The following is a 26,338-nucleotide window of genomic DNA, read 5'->3' on the forward strand; positions in this document are numbered from 1 at the left end:
TCTTTGTCTGGTGTTTTATTTTGACATATTTTTCTGTTTTTCTGCACATCAGAGAATTTGTGTGCAATATCTCTGGCACACACAAAAAGACACTGTAGCTCCCGGAAAAATCATAAAATCAACCGTTCGTTAACAGTAAAAAATTAAATGGAATTTTCCATCAGTGCTGTGGCAGCAGTTTGTATCTGCCAACTGCACAGTCTAACATCTAATGAAGAGGCAGAAAACCATGACTGCATAAAACCAGGGAGTTGGCTGGAGGGAGAAAGGATTTACTGTTGGTGGCCTGAGAAGTAAAACAAAAATCCTAAAAGAGCACGTTGTGGTTTTTCTGCATAATCCAACAGACGTCAGTGAATGCGGTCCAAAATAGCAGCGTGGACCTGGCCCAAGGAAAATGAAACTGCAAAGTCCCCTGAACATAAAGATGTGTTTCATCCTCCAAGGTATGAGTGAGGCAAGACGTGGACACAGTTGTCCAGTGGGAGAATTAATTTCACATCCTGTTTTTAATAATAAGTAGAGGCATTTATAAAATGAGGGACAAACTTCCAAAACATCCCCCTGTAAATTCAGCTACTGTAGGCCTCCAGAGGATGTCAGACACATGCAGAAGCAAACAAACAAATTAAATCAAGGGTCAATAAGTTCAGATTTTAGCAGCAAAAAAGCAGTATTCTTCCAAAATGTTCTCCTCTGCTGTCACAAGTTCATCACATCATTTATGATGTCACAGACCACCTTTAACAGGTGGATTTATCTCTCATGACTGTTTCACCACTGTCAAAGGTCAGACGTTCAGCATCAACTGACTCCAATGCCCACCCATCTACTGTGCTTTCTGATGCTCAGAGCAACCGCGTCATTCATCCAGTGTGTGGAAAGTAAGGTGACATTGAATAAAGAGTTACAGAGTTTGCCGAGGGTGGTGGTTTGGGTTGATGTATGGGTCAGCGGCGCTGAAGGGACCAGGGCTCATGTCCCGGGTGAACAAAAAGTCAACACTGAGTTATTGTTTTAACCTACGCCATGTTTTTGTAAAAGTTACAGAGAAGTTTTAAACATGCCGGATGAATTTGTCAATTAAGAAGGTCCCTGGTTCGCTCCCTGGTCAGGGCCTTACTGTGCGGAGCCCACCAAAACCATGCTCGTTAGGTGACTCTAAATTGGCCTGGGGTGTGAGCGCCTGGTTGTCTGTCTCTTTATTGTCCCGTCCACATGGAAACAAATTCAGGTGTATACGCAACAGTTTTGTCGGCTCTGCATTTCATCCAAACGGAAACGGCATTTCGGGTGATTGATACTTTTTGAAAACAGGTCACAGAGTGCATAAATCCGTAAACGACTACCGTTTCATCTCCGTGTGGACGGCTACCCGCATCTTTCTTGAAACGATTACATCACACACAACGTAGCTCTCTTATGATGCCTGCGTGGGTCCAGCCAAAACAACAGTGGCTGAATACAGGGTTGTGTTCATGCTGCAGAAGCTACTGAGCTTGTTATGGATTTTACAGCAAAATCTGATGCTCCATTACCACCACCGGGAAACACACACACCATATGTTCTTAAATCCAACTCAGAGAACAACCAGAAGAAAGTTTGTGTCAGTTTTCTGTGATCTTCTTCTCTCATTTGGCGAATGTCCATGGCAGCGTTACAGCGCCACACTCAGGCTTACATAGTCACTACAGCGTCTTCAGTGGTTCCATGCTTACGCGGATATTTCCTGAAACGATCCTGTCTTGGAAAACTTTTTCCAAAAAAAACTGCAATATATTGTTTTTGTCTCTGTGTGGACTGGACCTATGTCAGCCCTGTGATTGACTGGCGACCAGTCCAGGGTGTACCCTGCCTCTAGCCCAATGACAGCTGGGATAGGCATAGGCATTATCTGACCTTTCAGATCCTCAATTTTAAATTTCAAATAAAATTTTGACATTTTACACCAATTATTTTGAGTTAATCTCATATTTTGACGATTAAGAATCATAATTTCATCTTTCTTTCTCATATTTTTGCCCTTAACAACATAATTTTGACTTTAAATGCCATGTTTTGAACCTTTTGAGCTTATAAATTTGAATTTTTGTCTCAGATTTTGAGCCTTTAAACATATCATTTTGACCTTTTTAATGTCAAATCATTTATCATCACTGCTAAGGTTTTTCCCCCCATAATTCATTGCTGGTGAAAATGAGGTTGACAGTTTATGGTTAAATGTTGACCCTGCTCGGCCCTCAGGTTGGACCCAAATTCAGAATTCGGCCCCTGCTGGGATTGAGTTTGACGTCCCTGCTACAGAGGGTCTCACAGCTAGTGTTGTCATTCTTTGCATTTAAAGTTGTATGTTTAACTGCATTATCAGTATATATACAAATAAAAAGTGATGCATAAGCCTGCTGCTAATGCAGAGCCAACTAAATGCCCTCTGAGGATAATAATTTGTAAATATCAGCTGAAAAATAAAACTTAACCACAGCTTTCACCTCCAAAGACATCATCAAGAACACATTAATTGGAGCTAAATTGGAAAAAAGTCAGCAGAGCGAGTCAGGGAGCATGGAGGCACGATAACAAATTATGGGAATGAGAGGTAAAGGAGCATAAATAAATGAAAAGCGACCTGCTGCAGTAAATGAAATCAAAGGAAAGCTGAACCTGTAGAAGCTGGTGGGAGGGAGTGTGTGTTGTGTGCGTGATCAAAGAAGGAAGCCAGGAAGGAGGGAGGGAGGGAGCGAGGTGCCACCGAGGGAAACAGTCGTTCAGTTTGGTTAATCACATTGGTCTCCAGTTTACATTCAGCACATATTTACACAAGACAGGAGAAGATAGTGATGAAAACAGGATGGCTTACTGTAGACATGCACAGACTCTTCAGGAGCACAAATCCACCTCTGTATTAAAGAGACTGCAGGCCTTAATCCCACGTCTGCTGGATTTCTGACCATCAACGCCTGCAGCCGTGCTGTCCACTCCTGCAAGCACCCGCAACAGGTCTGTCCAACCCCACCCGGATCCCACACAGAGTCCAATAATCCATGTTAGATATTCAGAATAACAGACAGTGCCACCACCTTCACAAAGTTTCCTCCCTGAGTGAAGGAAAACCTAAGAAAACACTGTAACACTTACACCCTTATCATGCATAACGGTGCCACACATTAATTAAAAAACAGCAGAGAACCGCAGACTTTTTTTAAACTCCAGGAATGGATTAGTAAAATCAAAGTCAAAGGGATATTTACCAAGCTTATTTAAACATTGTTTATTTAATTTATACAGAGGTGAGATTGTTTCTCGATCTCTGGAAAGTTTAGGTACCATAAAAACTGCAGCGCACTTCACAGACAGTGTAAATCTTTACCTACTTTACCTACCATGCTGTTACCATCCTCACCATTAGATGTTTAATGCAATGAGTCCAATTTGCATGTAAAGGGGTGTTTAATTGTGGACCTTTAACAAAGCATCACACTGTTTGGCTTCATGGAGATGCACAGCCAACTACAACCAATGAATAAACCCTGATTTCTAACCCTATTGTGTGACACATCTCCTGTAATATCTTGTTAAATATGAGCATGGAGATGTGCATATTTTAAAGTCATACAAAGGTGAAATCAGTTTCCTGATCTCTGGAAAGTTTAGGCATCATAAAAACTGCAGCGCACTTCCATCAGCTCTCGCAGACAGTAGGTTAATCTCTACTCAACAGTATTTATGCAGTTATTATCATCATTATTATTAGATGCTTAATGCAAATAGGCCAGTTTGGGGTGAAAGGCCACCAATGCAGTAAGAGGAGCATTAAAGCTGTGCCTTTTGACTTATTTACAGGACAACTGGAGCAACAGTGTGGCTTGCAGACAGACACCAATTATAGAAGTAAGATGCAGGGATACACGCTCATTATCAGTACAGATAAATTATCAGTTAATATTGCATTTATTTGACATATTTTTATTATCCCAATAATAAAATATTAACTGATAAAATCTAGCAATAATAAAGGAGTCAGTTCTGTTTCTCAGAAGACTACACATTCAGAAACAGTAGGTTACACCACTGTATATGACCAGCACCAGAGAAGAAGAGGAAGCAGCCTCAGGGAAGTGTGAACAAAACAGAATAAGTGAACAAAACACGTGATATAGCCGCTAACGAGGAGTGAACTCCATAGAGAACTGCATAACGCGAACCATGGCGACGAAAGACATGTCAGTACACAACTTTTGCCGTTTTTGAAAAGAAAACAGCTCATTGTTGTTCTTTGTTCTTTTTTTAACAAAGAAATGTCGTCAAGTTGTGATAAAACTGGCACTTTAGCAGCATCCACGCTAATCTCTTCTGACATTGTTGCACCGGCCTTTTGTCGCTGCTTGTTTACATTATGACTCCGCAATACCCGAAAGTACTGCACCTCGATGCTGATTGGTCCCGTCACTTTCTAACTGGGCCCAAATGGGAGCTTTGCAAGATGGATTCAACAGTGACAAACACAGAAACGGGCAAATCCATCTGCTTTGCAAGGTTCATGCCTCGATGCATCCCTAATAAAAAGCAGTGAAAGATATTGCATAGTGAGAAAAAGAAAGCTATTTAGCTGAAACATGATCCATGCTGTTGTTTCCTATATGACACATGCAGGCATGGGCGTAGCACAGGGGGGGGGGGGGCCCTGCCCCTCCCTTTAAAATGTCCAAATGGCATTGTCCAGCGCTGCAAAATACTGAAAAAAATACATTAAAATACAGAGATATTTGTAAAAATGATGCAACACTTGTTGCTTGGCTAGCTGGTTAAGGGGGGCCCTGGGTGATAATCTTTCTGGGGGCCCTAAATCCCTGGCTACATCCCTGCATCTGGACACTGAAATTTTACTCCATTCTTCTTTGTAAAACTGCTCAAACTCTGTCAGGTTGCACGAGGATCAGGCATGAACAATCCTTTTCAAGTCCAGCCACAAATTCTCTATTGTAGGGTTTATCAAGTATATTTGCACAAGGGCCAGATTTAGCTTAAACAGAAACTCTGGGGGCTGGACTTTCAAATACACAAAAATTAAATAAACACTTTGGTCTGATAAATATCATTGCAGTAGTATTTGTATTTTCCTATAAACTATTGGATGTTTTTGGTCATTACCAGTGAGATCTATCCCTATTATCGATCACGCAGCAGGCCACAAGGAGACAGGCCTGACAACAGGATTGGCTGAACCCCTTAAACTCCAAGAGAATGGGCCCTCCTGAATTATCATTTAGCACCTATATTTACCCATTTTCACACTTTTAACCCCTTTTTGATACTTTTTGTCTTTTTAACCCAATTTTTGAATGATTTTAACCCCTTTTAAACCACGTTTCCTGCATGTTTGTGGCACTCTTTTATCCATTTTTGCCATCTACTTTTTCCACCTTTTAACCCATTTTCATTACATTTTTTTCAACAATTTTTGCAACTTTAAACCCTTTTTTTCTCACTTTTAACCCATTGTTGATACATGTTGCCCCTTTTTTGTCTCATTAATCCAATTTTTGAAAGATTTCTACCCCTTTTAAACCACTTTTTCTGCATGTTTTATCCCCTTTATGCAACTCCATTATCAATTTTTGCCACTTTTCAACCCCTTTTCTTTACTTTCTTGCACTAATCATTTGTCATTTAAACCCTTTTTTTCTCACTTTTAACCCATTGTTGATACATGTTGCCCCTTTTTTGTCTCATTAATCCAATTTTTGAAAGATTTCTACCCCTTTTAAACCACTTTTTCTGCATGTTTTATCCCCTTTATGCAACTCCATTATCAATTTTTGCCACTTTTCAACCCCTTTTCTTTACTTTCTTGCACTAATTTTTTGTCATTTGTAACTAATTATTGATACCTTTTGCCCCTTTTTTCCTCCTTTACCATTTTTTTTTACACATTTTAACCTCTTTTCACAAATTTCTTTCAGCCAATTTTTGCAACACTTCTGCCAACCTTAACCATTTTTTATATATAGACTAATTTTGACGGTAAATTTCTGTAAGAACGGATCAAATGGTTAGTCATTCTAAAACTATATCAGTGTTAATTGTTTTTGGGATGTGTTTAACAGCTGCAGACATTTAAAGCAAAAGGATATTCTTAAAATCTTTTCCTTCTTTTCTGAATTTAATGATCTTGCAGGGGCCAGACAAGAAGCTTTGGGGGGCCTGATTTGGCCCCCGGGCCACCTGTTGATGATCAGTGCTCTATTGGATTGAGGTCTGGGCTTTGACTCAGCCACTCTTTCTCCTTGTTGTTGTTACAGTTCAAAAGTACATTAAAATGCAGGGATATTTGTAAAAATGATGCAAAATTTGCCGCTTGGCTAGCTGGTTAAAGGGGGCCCTGGGTGATACTCTTCCTGGAGGCCATAAATCTCTAGCTACACCCCTGCATGCATGATTCAAGCCTCAAACGCCTCCCCTGGAGTGAAGAGCTGGACTTTTTGCTGCCAAAATGCATCCCACCATCTCCTCTGTGATCTCTAAATGAAACTAATTGTGGCTCTTCCTTTGCTTAAAAAAATACATCATCGAGCATCATTTAGACAGCGGTTAGATTTCCCCTCACGTCCGTAGGTAAACACATTACTAGTTCTTGCAAACAGAGTTAAAGAAAACAGATGCAGAAGGAACATGCTTTGCTAGAGATAAAAAGCGTAAGAATCGGTCGGTTGATACTTCAGTGCAATGATTCAGCCGTCGGCCAGCTGCTGCTTTGAATTTATTTCCATAAAATGTTATTCCTTCCCCTCAGCTCTGTGTTTCTGTTTACAGTGACAGTGCTCCATGGAGGAATGCGATAAAGACAATATATGACGCCCACCATGATCTCGCTTTCATACGCCTGCTTTAACCTCATCTAAGCAGACAACAAATGCATTATGAATGTTTTATTAAAGCAAATATGAGGTCCAGGATAGGAACATGATGAAATCAAGGAGAAATAGCACAAGCACTTCAAATTTCCTCACATACACAAGAGTTAAAACCAACAGAAATACAGTCATCATGCTGTGCTCTCGAACTTAAAACACAAGTTTCAGACAGACCAATAACTGCTGAGTAAATCACCTCCATAAGCCATGCATGCTGTCATTATCTCAGGCCCAACCAACGACTGTCATGCTGTGAGATGATAGAGCCAAACACTGAGCAACTGTGCTGTACCACCTACGTAATGATAGCTGCATTTATGTTTTATACAGAATAAGAAGATTGTGTTGGTTGAAATAAGTCAGTGGGAGAAATGGATTCTGATGCTGAAGAAAGCAGCATGGCTTCTTAAGCAGGGACTCTTAGAGAGCGTTTTAAGAGATCAGCAGCCAGGAAGATGAACCAACAGTCCTGTAACTATTTACTCAGTCATGCACGATCAGAGCTGGATGGGATGAAACTCAGGCCCAGGCACTGTGGCTGAAAGCGGCTGTTCACAATCAGCTGAGTATGACATAAATGTACACCATCCCAGTGCCCCCCTTTGACAGGTTTACGACATCATTCTCCCAGACTATTACAAACTGAGATGAAAATGATGAGACGTTACAAATAAAATAAAGGAGTATGTTCAAGTACATTTACAGGAATAATGAAAATCATTAAAATTTGAAATCCTGCAAAGATAATAGACTTTGCAACAAGTAAGGGAACTTGTGTTTAGTACATTATTTCTTTGTCATTACAACGCTTGTTTGCAATAAATCTTATACCCTCAGAAAGCCTGTTTATTTCCCTTTTAAATGGTGCCACATTTCTTAGTAACATGCATTTGTGGGATGAGCAGCAGAGCTGAGTATGTGGGTTGCATCATCTCCAAACTTAAGGCCAAGTTCCATATAGCAGGGGATGTTGGAGACATGCAATGAAGTGGAAGTCCCATGAAGACGACACCCAAAGAAGACCATTTCTTCAGCCTGTCAGTGTGACAGAGCACTTGCATAATGAGCTGTCTGACTCCACCCTGAAGCCGCCCCCCTCTTTTGAAATGGGTGTGGTTACACTGGTGTCTGCAACAGCTGCAGGAGGACCGTTATGTTCAGCAATAAGTCCAGATTCTGCCTACAGAAGACAGTTAGATTGCTGATTGCTGCCCCGATAGACTAACAATGATAGAGGCAGTGTGACAGTGTGGGGCGGCATCTCACTCACTGGAAAAATGAGGCTTGTCATCATTGGAGGCAATCTCAACACAGAGAGATATCGAGATGAGATTCTGTGGCAATCCCATATCTCCACAGTCTGGGACTGAACTCTATCCTCCAACATGACAACACTCGCCCCCACAGAGCGGGGTTCATCAGAGACTACCTCAAGGATTTGGGAGTGGAGAGGATGGAATAGCCTGACCTCGACCCTGTTGAACACTTGTGGGATCAGCTTGGGTGTGCTGTTCTACCAGAGTGACAAACACAACCATGGTGGCTGACTTGCGGCAAATGCTGGTTGAAGGATGTGATGCCATCCCACAGCAGTGTGTGACCAGACTGGTGACCAGTATGAGGAGGAGGAGCCAGGCTGTTTTGGCTGTGTATGGTTCTTCCACACACTACTGAGGCTCCACTTGTCAAATGAATAAAATGTTAAAATGCCAGTATGTCTTGTTTCTTCAGACTTCAATCATCCAATCCACCAAACAAGAGTAAGTAGAATAAGCTGTCTGGCACTGGCAGAGATTTGGCAAAAATTTTCAGGCTTTCCAACAGTAGAGGATTTATTGCAAAGAGGCATTGTTTCAACAAAGAAATAATCTACCAAACACAAATTTCCTTCCTTAATGTGCTTGGTTTATTTAAATGTTATGGTGCTCTACATTTCTATTCCACTACATCTCATTGGCGAGATTTCTTTAGGGACAACAGCCAGTATGAAGAAAATGGCCAATGAACCGCTGCCCCTGCAATGTGGCCAGGCAATAGAGTAAATAAATAAATAAATCAAAATAGAAAATAATTCAGCGCCAGCCCCAAAGTGTGTCGGACCGCCAGGAAGATGTCCGGTATGCCAGATTAGCAGTCCAGTTCAGTACATTATGAATATATAAAAAAAATATCTTACAGCCCCTCACACTTGAAAGGCATATGTCTCTATCTGTTTACAAGTAAACTGATATGAACCTTTATGATAACTTTTGTTTCATCTGTGCAGAAATAAATGCTTGAGTGTACAAAAAGGAGCGGTTTATGTCCCCTTCAGGCATCGCCCAAATCAAACATTTGGATTCAGAGAAGCGCGGCTTAGAGCCTTACACAATTATCATAAGACAGTATGCTTCAGAGCAACACACGCCATTTCAGCGGCCATTACAGATGAGCCTAATAATTTAAGATTCCCTGGTAATGATAAACAGTCTGTCTAAACACCTGCCCTGTTACAGCTAAAAAGAAAAACAGGTTTTCTGGCCTTAAAGCCTCCTGCAGATACAGTATATAAAAGTATTTATCCTCCTTGGATGTTCCATCCTTTTCTTGATTTATAAATCAATCACAGTAAATATAACTTGGCTTTTTTAACTAAAAATATATGCAATGTAAAAAAAAAAGTGACTACATAAATGTTCACCCCCTTCATGTCAGTGTTTAGTAGTTTTTTCAAGTCCAGCCACAGATTCTCTATTGAATTGACGTCTCCGCTATGACTCGACTAGTCCAGAACATTCTCCCTGTTGATTGAAACCATGTCTGTGTAGCTCTCTCTGTATGCTTCAGCTCTTTATCTTACTGGAAAATAAATCTCCTCCCAAGCTGTAGTTCTCTTGCAGACTAAGATTGTCCTCCCTCATGCTGCATTCATTTTCTTTGCAAGCCTTCCAGGGCTGGGTGCTGAGAAGCATCCCCACAGCATGATGCTGCCACTGATGTGCTTCACAGTAGGGATGGTGTGTTTCTGATGATGTGCAGTGTTTGGCATCTTGTCTGTTGGCCAAAAAGCTACATTTTTTGTCTCATCAGACCAAAGAACTGTCTTCCACCTGATCATGGAGTCTCCCACATGCCTTCTGGGAAACCTCCCCTACAAAGACTTTGTGGACAGGCTGACTGGACGAACATTTTGTCTGTCAAATTAATAACAGGCCCGACAGAGCGACAAGATAAGGTAGTAGACACGTGCAGCTCTAACGCTCTCTCAGCTATAGAGGCTAATGCCAGCATGAACAGTGGAGCTCATTCATCGATTTACAAAAACATCATGTCTGCTAACATCAGCTTTCAGTGTGGCCCTTTCTACTTGCTTTAATAAAGAAATCTAGCCGCTATACTGAAGCTACATCTGAGCTAATGCTATACCAAACGGCAGCCATTGCTATAGGCTCACAGTAGAACTAAACTCTGCCCGTAGCTATAGGCTTGCTCTCCTCAATTAACACTGATTGGTCTGAACAGTGTTAATTATGGTACAAATGTTGTGAATTGATGCTTTAAAAAAATGATTTGCCTGATGACAGTCTGGCCAATCCATCGGCTTTGCAAGGCTAGGAGATAGTATACAGGTTTGAAATGTCATGCTTTCACTTACACTATATTGCCAAAAGTATTTGCTCACCCATTCAAATAATTGAAATCAGGTGTTCCAATCACTTCTGTGGCCACTGGTGTATAAAATCAAGCACCTAGGCATGCAGACTGTTTCTACAAACATTTGTGAAAGAATGGCTCACTCTCAGGAGCTCAGTGAATTCCAGTGTGGTACTGTGATAGGATGTCACCTGTGCAACAAGTCCAGAGGTGAAATCTCCTGGCTCATAAATATTCCACAGTCAACTGTCAGTGGTATTATAACAAAGTGGAAACGATTGGGAATGGCAACAACTCAACAACAAAGTGGTGGGCCACGTAAAATGACGGAGCGGGGTCAGTGGATGCTGAGGTGCATAGTGCACAGAGGTCACCAACTTTCTGCAGTCAATGGCTACAGACCTCCAAACTTCATGTGGCCTTCAGATTAGGTCAAGAACAGTGCGTAGAGAGCTTCATGGAATGGGTTTCCATGGCCGAGCAGCTGCATCCAAGCCATACATCACCAAGTGCAATATAAAGCGTTGGATGCTGTGGTGTAAAGCACACTGCCACTGGACTCTAGAGCAGTGGAGACGCATTCTCTGGAGTGACGAATCGCGCTTCTCTATCTAGCAATCTGATAGGACAAGTCTGGGTTTGGCGGTTGCCAGGAGAACGGTACTTGTCTGACTGCATTGTGCCAAGTGTAAAGTTTGGTGGAGGGGGGATTATGGTGTGGGCTTGTTTTTCAGGAGCTGGGCTTGGCCCCTTAGTTCCAGTGAAAGAATGGCCCCTTCCTGTTCCAACATGACTGTACACCAGTGCACAAAGCAAGGTCCATAAAGTCATGGATGAGAGAGTTTGGTGTGGATGAACTTGACTGGCCTGCACAGAGTCCTGACCTCAACCCTATAGAACACCTTTGGGATGAATTAGAGCGGAGACTGAGAGCCAGGCCCTCTCGTCCAACATCAGTGTGTGACCTCACAAATGTGCTTCTGGAAGAATGGTCAAAAATTCCTATAAACCCACTCCTGAACCTTGTGGAAAGCCTTCCCAGAAGAGTTGAAGCTGTTACAGCTGCAAAGGGTGGACCGACATCATATTAAACCCTATGGATTAAGAATGGGATGTCACTTAAGTTCATATGTGAGTCAAGGCAGGTGAACGAATACTTTTGGCAATATAATGTATGTCAATATGTAGGTAAATCTATGCAGTTCACAGCTCATCAACACAAAGCACCACACGTTATTCTGCATTTAAACTAAAAGTGCTGAATATCAGGGAAAGTGAAATTTACAGGAAAGAGAATTTAATGGGGGAAATGTTGAGAGCAAGCTACCATTTCTTGTGAAGTGACAAGAAGTCTGAAGCATGGAAGTTTCAGTGTTAAAGATGAATTATGGATGTATGAATGAATGAAGCAAGCATGCTGTAATCTCATCTAACCACATGCAGCTATTTATAACCCCATGATCTCACAGTATTAATATTCCTTTTGTTCTTCATGTTGTTAACTTCTGTGAGCACGCAAATAGCATCATCTTCCAGTTCTCCCAGTATAAAACAGGCCCACATTGAATGTTATAGTTTATGGCATCCTGCGCTCGTCCGCCTGACCTTTGACCTGCTGCTCTCACTGTAACTGTCTCATCAGAGCATCCTCACATGTGTATGAATTGGCAGTACAGCATAACGGCATGCACTGACTCTGCTGCACAATACAAATCAAACTCTTTGCATGGATCAGGATGAAGTGTGTGTAGGGGCGAGTGGGGGGGGGGTTCTCGGCCCTTGCAGACCCAGAATCTGGCTCATCTTCATGTAAGCGAGTCAAGCCCTGCCATGTCGATAGATCGCGTACAGCGTTTCACGTGCACACACACAATACCGCGCAGTCAGATACACCCCGGGCCCTTTAGAGCGAGCATTAGTCACTCCACATAAAAGCATCGAGTCACTCCAAAGCAGGAGAGCAGAGAGAACGAGTGGGAGACGAGGTCTGTGGAGGTCTGGTCATGGCAGCCATTTTCCTGCACGTTCAATCGCTGCTGGGGCAGGACGAAAGCCGAGCGCGCTTTAATGTTAGAGAGCCGGGCTTAAGTTTACATAACAGTGATCGATACAGGAGGAGACGCCCCCTGATCCGGGCTCAACTAGGATTTGTATTTTCCATGTCCACGCCAGCCTAGACTGACCACGGAGTGAAACTTGAGGTTGTCTGCCTCTAATTGATGTTGACTTTGCACGTGGCACTTATGTAAGAGGATATTACCTATCATTTAACTTTAACGTTTATCCGTCCAAGATTGTGGGGGGAGAAAAGCTGAGATGCGAGGCGTCATTGTGATGAATAATGCTCTGATTGTATCTGAATTTACCCTCAAGTTGTCTCTGTGAACAGCTCTGCGAGTGAGTAATATACATTACATCTGTAATGTCTGTTAGATAATGGTGATATACTGCTTTCTGACACTGCTATCAACTGTGTAGGATGTAATCAGGGAAACATTTTGTCAAGCTGCTGCAGTTTGTCAAGCTCATACCCGACAGAGAGAAAAAACGAGAAGTGTTGCAGACTCAGAAGTTTTAGAAAAACTAAGTGCAAAGATTTCCAGTCATTCTACGCTAAGGAGCACTTTTCTATCATCTTTACTGGCAGGTTTACTTTCAATAGAGCACATTTTTGGGATTACTACTAGAAGTTTGCCTTTAAGCGAAGTGTTAAATGAAGTTACAGATCTGCATTTGAGAGGGAAACTGAAGGCTAAATATTTCTGGAAAGATCTGTCTTCTTAGCTGTATGATCCACATTAAAAGAAGTGTAAGAAATTTTCTCTTTGTGCATGAATCAATCAGCCAAAACCAGGCGATGTGTGCTGAATTAAACTATTTAGAGCAGTGATACTCAACACGTGGCTCTAGAGAAATGATCATCAACTGGCGGCCTGGGGGCCAAATCAGGCCCCCCAAAGCTTCCTGTCTGGCCCCCTGAAGATCATTAAAATCAAAAAAGAAGGAAAAGAAAATGTTTTGGTTTTAAGGGTATCTTTTGGCTTAAAATGTCTGCAGCTGTTAAATCAGCCCCAAAAGCAATTAATATTCAGATAGTTTTAAAAATGACTAATATTTGATCTGTTTTAACAGAAATTCACTTATCAGCCATTATTAGTAAATATTAAAAAATGTGTTAAAACTGCCAAAAATTGCCAGATAAAGTGGTGTGAAGGGGTAAGAGAGTGGCAGAAATGGGCGATAAGCATCCAACTGGGTTTAGGGGTGGCACAAAGGGAAAAAAATTTGTGGGGAAAGTGGTGAAGAGAGGTTAAAATGTGGCAAAACATTAGTATAACAAGAATAAGAGGCAAAAAGTATATCAAAAATGGGTAAAAAGTGGCAAAAATAGTGAAAAAAGTAATGAGAAGTGGCATAAATAGACAGAAAGTGGCAAAAATGAATAAAGGAGGGATAAAAGAAGACAAGTGGTTTAAAGGAGTTAAAGAATGGCAAAAAATGGGTTAAAGAAGTTGCAAAAATGGGCAAGAAGTATTAAAAACATGGGTTAAAACGGGAAAAAATAGCCAGATAGAATGGTTAAAATGGCTTAAAGAGTGGCAAAAATGGGTGATAAGCATCCGAATGAGTTGTGGAGTGGCACAAAGGGCCAAAAACTTGCGGGTAAGTGGTGAAAAGAGGTTAAAATTTGGCAAACCATTCGTATAAAAGGAAAAAAGGGCCAAAAAGTATATCAAAAATAGACAAAAAGTTGCAAAAATGGAAAAAGGAGGGATAAGACACACAATAAATGTAGCTTAAAGGAATTACAAAATGGGAAAAAATGGGTTAAAGGGGAAAAAGGCAAAAAGTATCAGAAATGTGTTAAAACTGGCAAAACAGTTCAAAAATAGCCAATGGCAAAGCAGTGAAAAGGTGGGAAAGTGGGTTAAAGTGGCACAAAATGTTGCAGAATGAAGCAGTGAAGTAGTGAAAAGTGCGAAACATGAGTTCATATTGGTGCTAAATCGTAATTGTTGAGGGTCCATTCTTTCCAGCCAATTCTGTGGGCATGCCTGTCTCCTTCTGGTCTACGGCATTATAGACCAGGATGGATTTCACTGGTAGTGCTTAAAAATGTCCTGTGTTTTGAAAGAAAATAGAAATACTAATAAAATAATATGTTAATCAGAACAAAATATTGATTTAATTTTTCTTTATTTTGCAGTCTGGACCCCAGAGACTCTGTCAAGACTAAATCTGGCCCTTGTGCAAATGTACTTGATGACCCCTGGTCTAGAGCGTTTGTGATGATTTGTGGCTCTTTTATGTCTAAATTTGAAATTTGATTCCCCCAGAAAACCAAAAAAAAAAAGGGAAACTTTGACCTCAGAATTATTCATTGCAATTTGTTTCCCACACTTCTATTGGGCTTAAATTGTTAAACTTAATTGTCAACCTTTATTTTTTGTCTGTATACTTCCATTGCCCTTATTTGCATTTTTTTTTTTTTTGCCCTTTTTTATCCTATTTTGCCACTTTTTATCCATTTTTGCGGCTCATTTTTGCCACTTTAAATCCAGTTTTGGCCCTTTCTCCCCAGTCTTTGCATCTTTTATCCCGCTTTTCGGAAATTGCATTTTTTTCCTTTTTTATCCTGTTCAAGGTGCCTCTTGCCCTTACATGTCACTTTTTCCCATTTTCTCCAACCATTTTGCTGCTTTTTTACCATTATTGCCCCCTGTAAGTCATTTTTGTCATGTCTCACCTATTTCTGCCATTTTTTTTTTCACATTTTTTGTCACTTTTCACCCAGTTTTTACCATTTTCTGCCTATATTACCCCTGTTCACCCATTTTTTGCCATTTTTTTTTGCTGCTTTAACTTATTATTACCTGCGCCAAGGAGGTTGTGTGATCAGGTGGGTTTGTTTGTTCGATGGTGTGTTCGTTTGGAGGAGGACAGTGTATAGACTCGGAAACAGGGACAGGACGAGAGACATGGGCCACAGGCCGGATTCGAAACACAGGCCGCCCACGTACACAGGGCGCGCCTTAAACCACTCAACCATCTGTGTGCCCCTAAAATTAAAAAAATATATATTTTTTAAAAATTAACATGAATTCAAATCTAAATCAAAACATAGTTGTTAAGTGATATTTGTGCTTAAATGCAAGTAAAAGCTATAAAAATGACCTAAAATGCACGTTTAGTCCTCAATGCTTTGTGCAATATCGTGGACTTTATCCCCCTCGAGGGACGATAGGGGTCCCTGATCTCTGACACCCTTTTTGTGGGGTCAAGGGCTGAAAAGTTTGGAAACGGCTGACATAGTGGACCAGCCTCTTGCAGTATGGCGTTAACATGCGGCCAGCAAGTCAATGAGGGGTCTACGTGTATTTCTGGACAGGACATTATGGCTTGCTTGAAAACAGAGTGTTTAAAATGAATGGACAGATCAGTATATGTTTATTCTCCCAGGAGGTAATAAAAACCTCTGTGTTGTGTGTGTTGTGAAATGATGGCATTTATTCTTCACCGTTAATATTCTTTTAAAGTTCAACATTTATGTACACAAAGTTGCAAAAATGATCTTTATTTCCTTCATTCCCCTTGTTATGCGAAAGTTACTGCTGATTCTAGACTGTGGACAGTGTCACCATCTCTGTCGAGTCCAAATGTCCCTAATTTAAGCAGATATGAGTCTGTTTTTCACACAACTCAGCCCGGCTGGGCAGTCGTGTCGCTTGCTGAAAGTGATGTCAGTGCAAACCCTCTGTTGTGTGTAGCTCCACCCTTTTGGGACAGATAGATGAGCTTGGCACCCCTGTGGAAGGGTGCCAAAAAGTAGGAAGCTATGGGTCAGGTATTTGGGACCCCTTCCAACTTTTGATAATGGAAATGCAAATGACCGCATCCCATGCCAAACTGAACAGTGGAAACAACCTATATATATATATATATATATATATATATATATATATATATATATATATATATGCCATGGTGGATTGCATGCAGGCACATGGTGTTGGCCTTTTCCTGTACTCTCTGACTCTTTTAAATAGATCTGAGTTTACCCACTGAGCCAAAACATCATAAAATGTCTCCTTTTATAACATCCTCTTCTTGCAACAGCATGCTAACTCTTCTGCTGCCAGTTTGCAAGAGCAAACACAAGAAGCCCAAGCTAAAATAGTGTGTTGTTCCTCTGGTCCACTGACTCTGTTTGTGGTGCTGATGGCAGAAGGATGACAGATTTTGCATCTGCACCCCAGAGACATGGAGAACATCTGCAGCAACTGCAGGGGTTTTTTCTCACCATATACCTAACTCAAACAGAGGTTGGATATCTGCCATTATCATCTAAGTCAATTTAATTATCACCCAGCAATGAAATGTAGAGGGGTTAGCTTTAACTTTTACTTCAGCTGCTTGATGTAAGGCATGGAGAGAGATTGTCAGAACCTGTGTGATGTAAATTGCATTTAAATTGTCCGGTCAAAACCAGCTTCCTAAAGAGGCTAAAAGCTCATAATCAGTGTTTCTCAACCCTGCTCAACCAAAGAGCCACACTGTTGAAAAATACTTTTGCAAGAGCCACAATCTAAGTGGTGAAAAGTGGCAAAAATGGGTAAAAGTGACAAAAAGAAAAGTTACAGGTGGCAAAAATGGTCAAAATGCAGCAACAATGCGTGAAAAGGGGTGAAAATGTGGAGAAAAAGTGGAAAAGTGGTCAGAAAGTAGCAAAAATGTGTGAGAAGTGACAAAAAATGAGTTACAGGTGGCAAAAAGTGGTCCAGAAGTGGCAAAAATTTGGCAAAAAAATGAGTGAAAAGTGACTAAAATGGTATCTTAAAAGGGCAAAAATGACAAAAAGAAGAGGCAAACCTTTGAGAAAAAAAGGAAACAAGTGGTATTTAATGGCAAAAGGTAGCTTATTTGGATGAAAAGTGGCAAAAATGGGAAAAAAAAGGGTCAAAAAGAAGTTGTAAAAATGGCAAAAAACATAGGAAAAAGGGGTGTTTAATGGCAGAAGATAGCTCAACTGGGTGAAAAGTGGCAAAAATAGTGAAAATGGCCAAAAGTTTCCCCTTTTTAAGGTTTTCAAGGGGAATAATATTTAAAATTGAGACATAAAAGAGCCACAAATAATCACAAAAGAGCCACATGTGGCTCCAGAGTCACACATTGAGTATCACTGCTCTGAAGAGATGCAGGGTTAGTATTATTTTTGAGAAACTTGCATGCACATTTGCATTTATAAAAGAGCCTTCATTAATGGGTGTTACAAAAACCATTACCCTTATCACTGAATAAATACTGGACAAAGAGAAGGCTCAACTTGGCTTTGCCTCTAAAATAATGATCAACACACATCCTCAGCCCTGCTTTGACGTTCCAGACTGGTGCTTTTAAGGGAATAAATCTACAATGAGAGGAGTCGTAGGACGTTTTGTTGTTGAAGTTAAGCCTGCAGAGATGTACGCTGCAGCCTGATATAGCAGATCTACATAATTAATGTCATTTGACTCATCATTAGTCAGAGCCTGGCTATCGCCTGTTATTTAGGTTACATTATTCATCAGCATGTGCCTAAAGAGCAGATGTTTTCATTGAAAAAAGCTCCACAGCTGTTAGAAACCTACAGGTTCAGTCAGTGCAGAATAACTGTGGACTCTCCTTTTAGAAATAGGACAGAGGGACTCAAATTTGAATGTGCTCTGCCTTGCAAAAATTAGTAACTGCACGGTCGTCATATCACATTCAGTCTGATGCATTATTATGTAGACAATGACGGCACACTGATGTGAGGCGCTGTCTGACCCCCACGTCATCAGGCCTGTCCTACACCAGTCCTTGCTGTGCAGGAAAAGGAGAATTTGTCTGTTGTCTAATCTAATCACAAGCAGCCGGAGGTATTTTTAGACAAACAACATTTAATTGAAGTTGTGACCGCCCGTGATCCAATGAGAGATTACGAAAACAGGGTGAAGTGAAATGCTGACCGTAAATGTTTCTCAGATGTTTACGCACAGAAGGACGAGTTGCATACGTTAGCTAAAGTCATTTCAGCTTAGATAAGACGAACTGATATCAGACTCATGGGTCTCATGAAACATTAAGCAGGATACAAACTCATAGTTCCAAACAGAGTAGGAGTCGATGAATATGCAGTGTCATCATGCTGTACCCTGTTTGACTTCCATGTGGTGGATTTATGCATCATCACCAACATGCTACCACTGTTTCCTAACACAGCACCCAGGGGCGCAGCTCGGGATTTAGGGCCCCCAGAAAGAATAATACAGAGGCCCCCCTTAACCGCTAGCAAACCAACAGATGTTGCATCATTTTTTCATTTTTTTAAATGTATTTTTGACCCATAATTTCCCAGTTTATGAGCAATATTTTCACTATGGTCAAATTCAAGTTACTTGTATTATTTCACAGCGCTGGACTGCACCATTTAGACATTTTAAAGGGAGGAGCAGGGCCCCCCAGTATTGTATTTTACTCTTTTCATTTAGTCACTTTCAATTCAATAATGACACAAATTACTATTAATAAATAAAAACACACTTTTCATTGCAAACTTCTCAAGGGCCGCTTCCTACTGTGGGCCTGGGTAATCCTGGCCTGGGTTTCCCCCCTGTGCTACGCCCATGCACAGTTTTGAACTTTTGTTATCCAGTATGCCATTATTACCTCCGCCAAGGAGGTTATGTGATCAGGTGGGTTTGTTAGTTAGTTTGTTAGCAACATAAGAGAAATGTCATTTTCAGGAAATGTCAGAAATGGCTTAAGGAAGAACTGATTAGATTTTGGGACTGATCGGGATCACCGTCTGGATCCAGGAATTTTGAAAAAGATTCTGTACTATTGGGAGATAGGGCTAATGGCAAAGGTCTGCGTTGTCTGAGTGCTTTTCTACTGTTGTTACTACTTTACACCAGGAGATGGTGGACATGGGTAACTTCAATCCCAGCAGCATTTTTGGGTGTGTTTCTATTTAAAGAGTTTGAAAGACGCACGCCACACGCTATTGCCACACACTGGCGGTTGCGCCACACCCCGTATGAGGGCCCTTCAGTGCTGCTTGCAGCCTTGGTTTCATTAATGTAACGGTCAGACTTTGTTTAAGAATAAAGTTTAATTGATAGAAAATCTTTTTTACTGTAATGCAGCAGCAAAACACGTCTCACAGTAGTGGTCTGCCAAAGGGGGCGTCTGAGATATGGGGTCTGCAGCCAGACCCCTCTCCCAGTTAATAAAAAGGTACACTCTGTCTCAGAGAGATATTTATCCAGTGCCAACACAGTGATAGAACATGCAGAGAAAAGTTTGGAAAGAAGACATTTAAAGTGCCAAGAGCAAAATCCATTTTTGCTTCTGCAGGCCAGATTTTCTCCAGTGACATGCAGGTCATGTTAGATCTATTTGAAAAACTCAATTTTTGAAGATCATTTGGACTTCTTTTTCATGTTTAACTTTGTGAAACTTTCAAAACTGCAGAAAATTAATGCTGACACTGTGTTTCCACAAACATTTCTGCTTTGCTCTGCACTGTTTCAAAAAAGCTGCAGGCTTAGTTTTGTTGCTTTGCCTTTTTCTCATATACTATTTTAGTTTGAAGCTTTTTTGTCCCTGATTGCTCAAATAATCAACATCATGCTAATCTGATGTTGATAGTAGCCATGTGTACATGTGTCTTGTCCAGGTAATCAGATTTACCCACACTCAGTGCATGCAAACTTCACCAGAAGTTTAAAAATACCAAATGAGCCTTTATGGAGCTGTTTCTGATGCATTTTACAGTAGATAGCTCCTGCAGTGCATGCATGGTTATCAAGTTCACTCTCCAGTGATTCTGTCGACACATCCTGATGCATGCGTAGTGTCTGTTTCCTGCGTCCCACAGCGGGATCAGCATCTGCGGCCTCTCAAAAAGTTTACAGGAGCAGCAGGGTGCCCGTCCTCTACTCTCCGGCTCATCTTCACAGGGAGCGGGAGAGCGAGAGGAAACTTTTATGGTTGAGCTGCTGCTGCATTTAATCAAATCTTCGGCTTGTTCATAAAAAAGCTGCAGCACCGTGGGGTTTAAGGTAGCACTCTGGAGAATGAAGGTTAAAAAAAAAAAAAAACCCAAAACTTGATATGACAAATCCTTGAAATGCTTACCTTTTCTAAAGCCTCAACAAATCTGTAATCCTCTGCTGCCCCAGATTGTCTGTGTGTGACAGCAAACCTAATCAACATTTTGACCAAACATACCTGTGTGTGCACTGCAGGCAAACTCACAGAGCAGTAAGCCTTTTCATATTGTAAACATTGATTTTCTCCTCTATACTTTTCACCCTCTGTTTGAAGCCAAACGAACCTTTCTCTCTTAAGCACATTACATGCAACAACTGCAGTTTTTTCATAATAGCTGTAAGGCAATAGCATCCACGGCAGATGATTTTCCTCTGGGTGCAGAAACTCAACACGGAGGCATATGTGTAATTAGCAATACAATCTTCACGTCTAGAATAGAGAAACACAATAAAGCTGCACATACTGACGGATTAATGCAGCCAATTAGAGCGAGGGGATACAGTGGAGGGTGCAAAGACTCAGGTTGCTTTCTGTCAATAGAGGGACATTATGTAACTGCTTCATGGAAACCGCAGGCTGGTTTAGACTTACACCGAGGCTGTAAGCCCAATAGTGCTTTATGAAGCGCTCTCGTCAGCCTGGGCTGTGAACATTTAGTTTACCTGGGACATGGGAGGTGACAAACAGTCTTTGTCAATTACATGATAGCCTGGAGCCAGTGAGATATTAGCCTGGAGCAGGTAATTGGTCACTGAAAGGGCAAGTTGTCCTCCTAAAGGTCTGTGACAAAGTAGATCTGCCGTAGATAGACCAAAATAATAGGGATGCACAATATTATTGATGCAGCATAAGTTCATACCAGCACAGTGAAAAGAACTGCTTTTAAATTGAAAGTACACCTTATGGACAAAAGTATTCTGACACTTGACAACTCCATATTACACTGCCTTCAAATCCATGTGCTTACTATAGAGTTGGCCCACCTTTTGCAGCCTCCTTTCCCGAGATTTTGAGTGTTTCTGTGGGAATTTGTGCCCATTCACTCTGTAAAGCAGGGGTCATCAAGTACATCTGCACAAGGGCCAAATTTAGTCTTGACAGAAACTCTGGGGCCGGACTTTCAGATAAACAAAAATTACATCGATATTTTGGCCTGATTAGCATATTATTGAGCAGCAGGCCTGCCCGCATAGCACCAGTATTAACTCTTTTTTGACTTTTAACCCCTTTTTGATACTATTTTGCCTCTATAACCAATTTTTGGCATTCTTTAATGCCTTTTGAACTAATTTTCCTGCATGATATATCCCCTTTGTGCTACTCTTTTATCAATTTTTTTCCACTTCTCTTCTATTTTTTTGCCACTTTCTAACCCCTTTTCAGTACTTTTTTGCCACTTTTAAACCAACTTTTACCACTTTTCACCCGTTTTGCCACTCTTTAACTCCCCCTTTGCAAATCTCTTGATAACTATTGCCCCTGTGTGCCTCTCTTTAACATCTTCTAACTACTGTGCCAGGCTATTTTTGCTATATTCCTGCCCCTTTTTGATAGTTTAACTTAATTGTTTCCATTATTTAACCCTTTTAAACCACTTTTCCTGCATGTTTTATCCCCTTTGTGCTACTCTTATCCATTTTCGCCACTTTTTTCCCATTTAGATTACTTTTTTGCATTGTTTTGCCACTTTTGACCCATTTTGATACTTCTTTCCCCCTTTTCCCTTCTTGTCTTGCAACATTCAAACCTCTTTTCACCACTTTTCCTGTCAATTTTTGTCCCTTTGTGCCACTCTACAACCCATTTTGCCACTTATCACCCATTTTTCCCACTCTTTAATCCCTTGTCATCACTTTATCTGTCCATTTTTGTAACATTTCTGCCAACTTTCACCCTATTTAAAACATTTTTTTTTTACCAGTAAATTTCTAGAAAGAACGATCACATGTTAAGTCATTCTAAAACAATTTCAATATTAATTATTTTTGGGGTGGATTTAACAAGCCATCAACATCTTCTTTTCCTCCTTTTATGAATTTAATGATCTTCTGGGGGCCGAACAGAAAGCTTTGGGGGGCCTGATATGGCCCCCGGGCCGCCAGTTGATGATCAGTGCTGTAGAGCATTTATGACGTCAGGCACTGATCTTGAAACAGAAGGCCTGGCTCACAATCTCTGTTCCAGTTCATCCCAAAGTTGCTGGATGAGGTTGAGGTCAGGGCTCTCTGCGGCCTAGTCAAGTTCCTTATCAAACCACGTCTTTGTAGTCCTTTGTGCACTGGGGCACAGTCATGTAGGACTAGAAAAGGACCTTCCCCAAACTGTTGCCACACAGTTGGAAGCACAGCATTGTCCAAAATGTCCTGATATGCTGAAGCATTAAGATTGGCTTCACTGGGGGATAGAATCCTAGCCCAAACCCTGAAAACACCCCCATACCATTATCCCTCCTCCACCAAACTTTACAGACAGGCAGGTAAAGTGTCAGTGTGCTTTACAGCACTACATCAGACACTTGGCATTGGACTTGGTGATGTGAGGCTCGCATGCAGCTGCTAGGCATAATACTCCCACCATACGGTTTAAGTGCTAACATTCATGCCAGTTCAGAACTGTTTAGCTGTTGAGTCAGCAGTGTTGGTGACTTTTACAACCTTATGTCTCAAGGCAACCTTACACCTGACCACTTTTCCTCTGATTTCAAAATCGCAGACAAAATTCCAAAGTCGGAGTAAAATCATGGGAATCTTGCTAAAGTTCCAGCTCGCTCAGTCTGAGACTAAAAACTCAATGATTTGCCAACAAATTGACTTCAGATGTGAGAGGGTCTTAGATGTCAGTCTTTTTAGAGTTTTAGCAAAGTCTTCTGGTGTACGGTCTGCATTAGCGGTCATTGACCTGCTCTGTGAATTTACATGGTCTTCCACTTCATGGCTGAGATGCTGTTGTTCCTGAACACTTCCACCAACTAATAATATCACTTACAGCTGCAATAATATCCAGCAGGGATAACATTTTCTGGTTCCAGAATGTGTACTGGAAGCAACGCTAGATGCACATTCTGGAGCTGATTCCACTGCAACCAGGAAGTGCATTTTTCCCTTATTGTGGAAAATTTTACGAATAAAAACAAAACGCCAGTTTTCTGTTTAGTAAATATGCCTTAAGAGGGGCTTTTAAATGAATAGTCTTTAATTTGAAAGGAGAAGTAAACAGCAGAGATGGGACATGCCTGTGCTCGTCATACTGTGTTACTGTTTTGGTTGAGAGCCCCCTGGTGGTGGAATTTTACATGCTGTGCATTTAAGTTGAAACAATATAAACAATAAAAGTTATGATTTCATATGAAAGGTGTACATTTTATATGCAGAAATACCTTAAATAGCATTAATAAAACAGCACTTTAAGGCTCCTTTGAGGCTCACCACCCTATGTTGGTGTTGTCTCCACTCCTGCTTTGTTTTGCCTCCAGCTGCTGCTGCTGCGATGCCATCGTAGCATGAAAAGAGTCGACATATCAGTGTTCTTCATCAGCACCTTTGCTTCCCTTTCTCTAAACTTTCTTTGACCGATAGTTTTTCAAAGAAGTCGTCAATAACAGCAGTGAGTGCTAACCTCAGGGGTTAAAACTGCCCGCTAAGTCACGTCCCCTTTGAACCGTCCCTTAATGACGTTAGAAGCTAGCTCGATAGGACTCCTATTCTAAAGAGACGACGGTTATCGTGAATGCTCACACAGCTTTGATCGTCTTTTGTGTATGTTGGCCGCAGAGAGCTGACGGCTCTTTATCAGGGCTGATTGATGAACTGGCAGGACAGAGGACATTCCTGCTTCATGAGCTTTTAGGTTTGTTTCTTTAGGCTGTTTTCTTTTCAAGTTTCTCCATTTCATAGCAGAGATTTTATCAGAGAGGCATGATGGCTAAAATAAAAAAATGATAATTTCAATAATAGTCATAAACAGCATGTAAGATCTTTTTTTTCTAAATAAGGGGGTGTATTTTGTTTGTCCAGTGTGTAATTTTGCCTTATTGATCATTTTTTCACTGCTTCATGATGTTTTTATCAGCAGCCTTGCTCAGTGGGAGAAACATTAGAGCTTTCCAGGTCAGATTTTTACCATTTAGTTGTTTATTTTCTGCAGTAACGTGCTTACTAAATGTCTCCGCATACCTTCAGTGATTTCTGTTGTTATGGCGTACAAGAATGTACCTCAGGGCTGTTTGGGGGCATGTACGCATTGTTTGCAAAGACGTCTCTCTTTTCCTCCTGTTAGAGTGGCCTTTTGTGGGAAGCCCTGCACACTCACAGAGACGAAACAATGAAAAACACTTTTAAAAGGTGTTCAGCTGTATAAAACAAGGCCTCCTGCTGTTTGTTGGGGTACTGGTATCATGTTAAAGGTTCCCTCCACTATAGAGCAATGTTTTCATGTGCTGATCTTATCTTCCACATATGGCACATGAATGCGAGTCACATAAAATCTGCTTCTGTTGATTGTTTTGGTGAAAAAAAAGTATCAGAGAAGGAAAGAACAAGACTGCTGGCACGTGCATATTTAAAATTAATGCTATGGCATTTAGGGGAAAAAGATTAAAGAGGAAATCTTGAAAAGATTGGTATTAAAATTCAGTGTGAAAATATTGTCTTTCTGCAGAGGGCCTTTCAAATTAAGAGCAGGCTTTCAGAGGTCAAATATAAAACAGACATGCACATGATGTATTATTATTACAGTAACAGCCAGATCACATTTCACTATCAGCTCTCATCTGTGAAAATAGAATCATTCTTTTCATCACTGCTGATACCTAATATGTAAACATTTGGACACATGTTGCTGCCTGGGTATCAGATCTACAACGACATTACTGTCTGACACATGCAGACGCCAGTTTATGAGGTATAACACACCAGACAGGACTGTAATGACAAATGCATGCACTTGGAAGGTTTTCCACAAGATTGTGGAGGGTTTCTGTGTGCCAATTCATTCTGCAGAGCAGGGGCGTCAAACTCAATCAGAGCAGGGGCCGGATTCTGGATTTGGGTCTAACCTGAGAGCCTAACAGGGTCACCATTTAACCATAACAGTTAACCTCATTTTCACCAGTCATGAAATATGAAAAAACAGCACTGATTTGGAAATTCAAAAAAGTAAAAATGATAAGTGTAAAGGCTCAAATCTGTGATAAAAAGTCCAATTTTTTAAGTTTAAAAGATCAGAACAGGATATTAAAAATAGAAAAAATAATGTTTTTAGAGAGTAAATATATGAGGAGAAAGTTGAAATCATAAGTTTGAAAGGTCAAAATATGAGCTCAAATTTGAAATCATGAGTTTAAAGTCAAAATATGACAATTTTAAATTGTGAGTCTGATTGTTCCAAATATTAGATTAAAAAGCCAAAAATTAGGGGTTGAAAATGTCAAAATATGAGCTAGAATTCAAAATGATGACTTCAAAAGTTAAAAATATCACTTAAATTCAAAATTGGGACTGTAAAAGGTAAAAATATGATATCAAAAGTGAAAAAAATGTATTGCAAATGTCAAAATATGAGAAAAAAATTAAAGAAATCAAGTTCTCAAAAGTTAAAATATGGGATTAAAAAGCCAAAGTAAGGAGTTGGACTTTCTAACCGGGCCCAAACGGTTCAGATGGGAGCTTTGCAAGATGGATTCGCCAGTGAAAAACAAGGAAATGGGCGTAACCATCTG

The 26,338-nt window shown here is 40.7% G+C and overlaps 1 long non-coding RNA gene across 1 annotated transcript in view; it reads left to right on the plus strand.

Moving 5' to 3' along the window:
* Window positions 1-26,338, plus strand: part of LOC121512866 — a 145,923-nt gene that overhangs the window by 119,258 nt on the left and 327 nt on the right. The window lies entirely within an intron of this gene.

This window comes from Cheilinus undulatus, linkage group 1 (assembly GCF_018320785.1).
Source record: "Cheilinus undulatus linkage group 1, ASM1832078v1, whole genome shotgun sequence".
Taxonomy (NCBI): domain Eukaryota; kingdom Metazoa; phylum Chordata; class Actinopteri; order Labriformes; family Labridae; genus Cheilinus; species Cheilinus undulatus.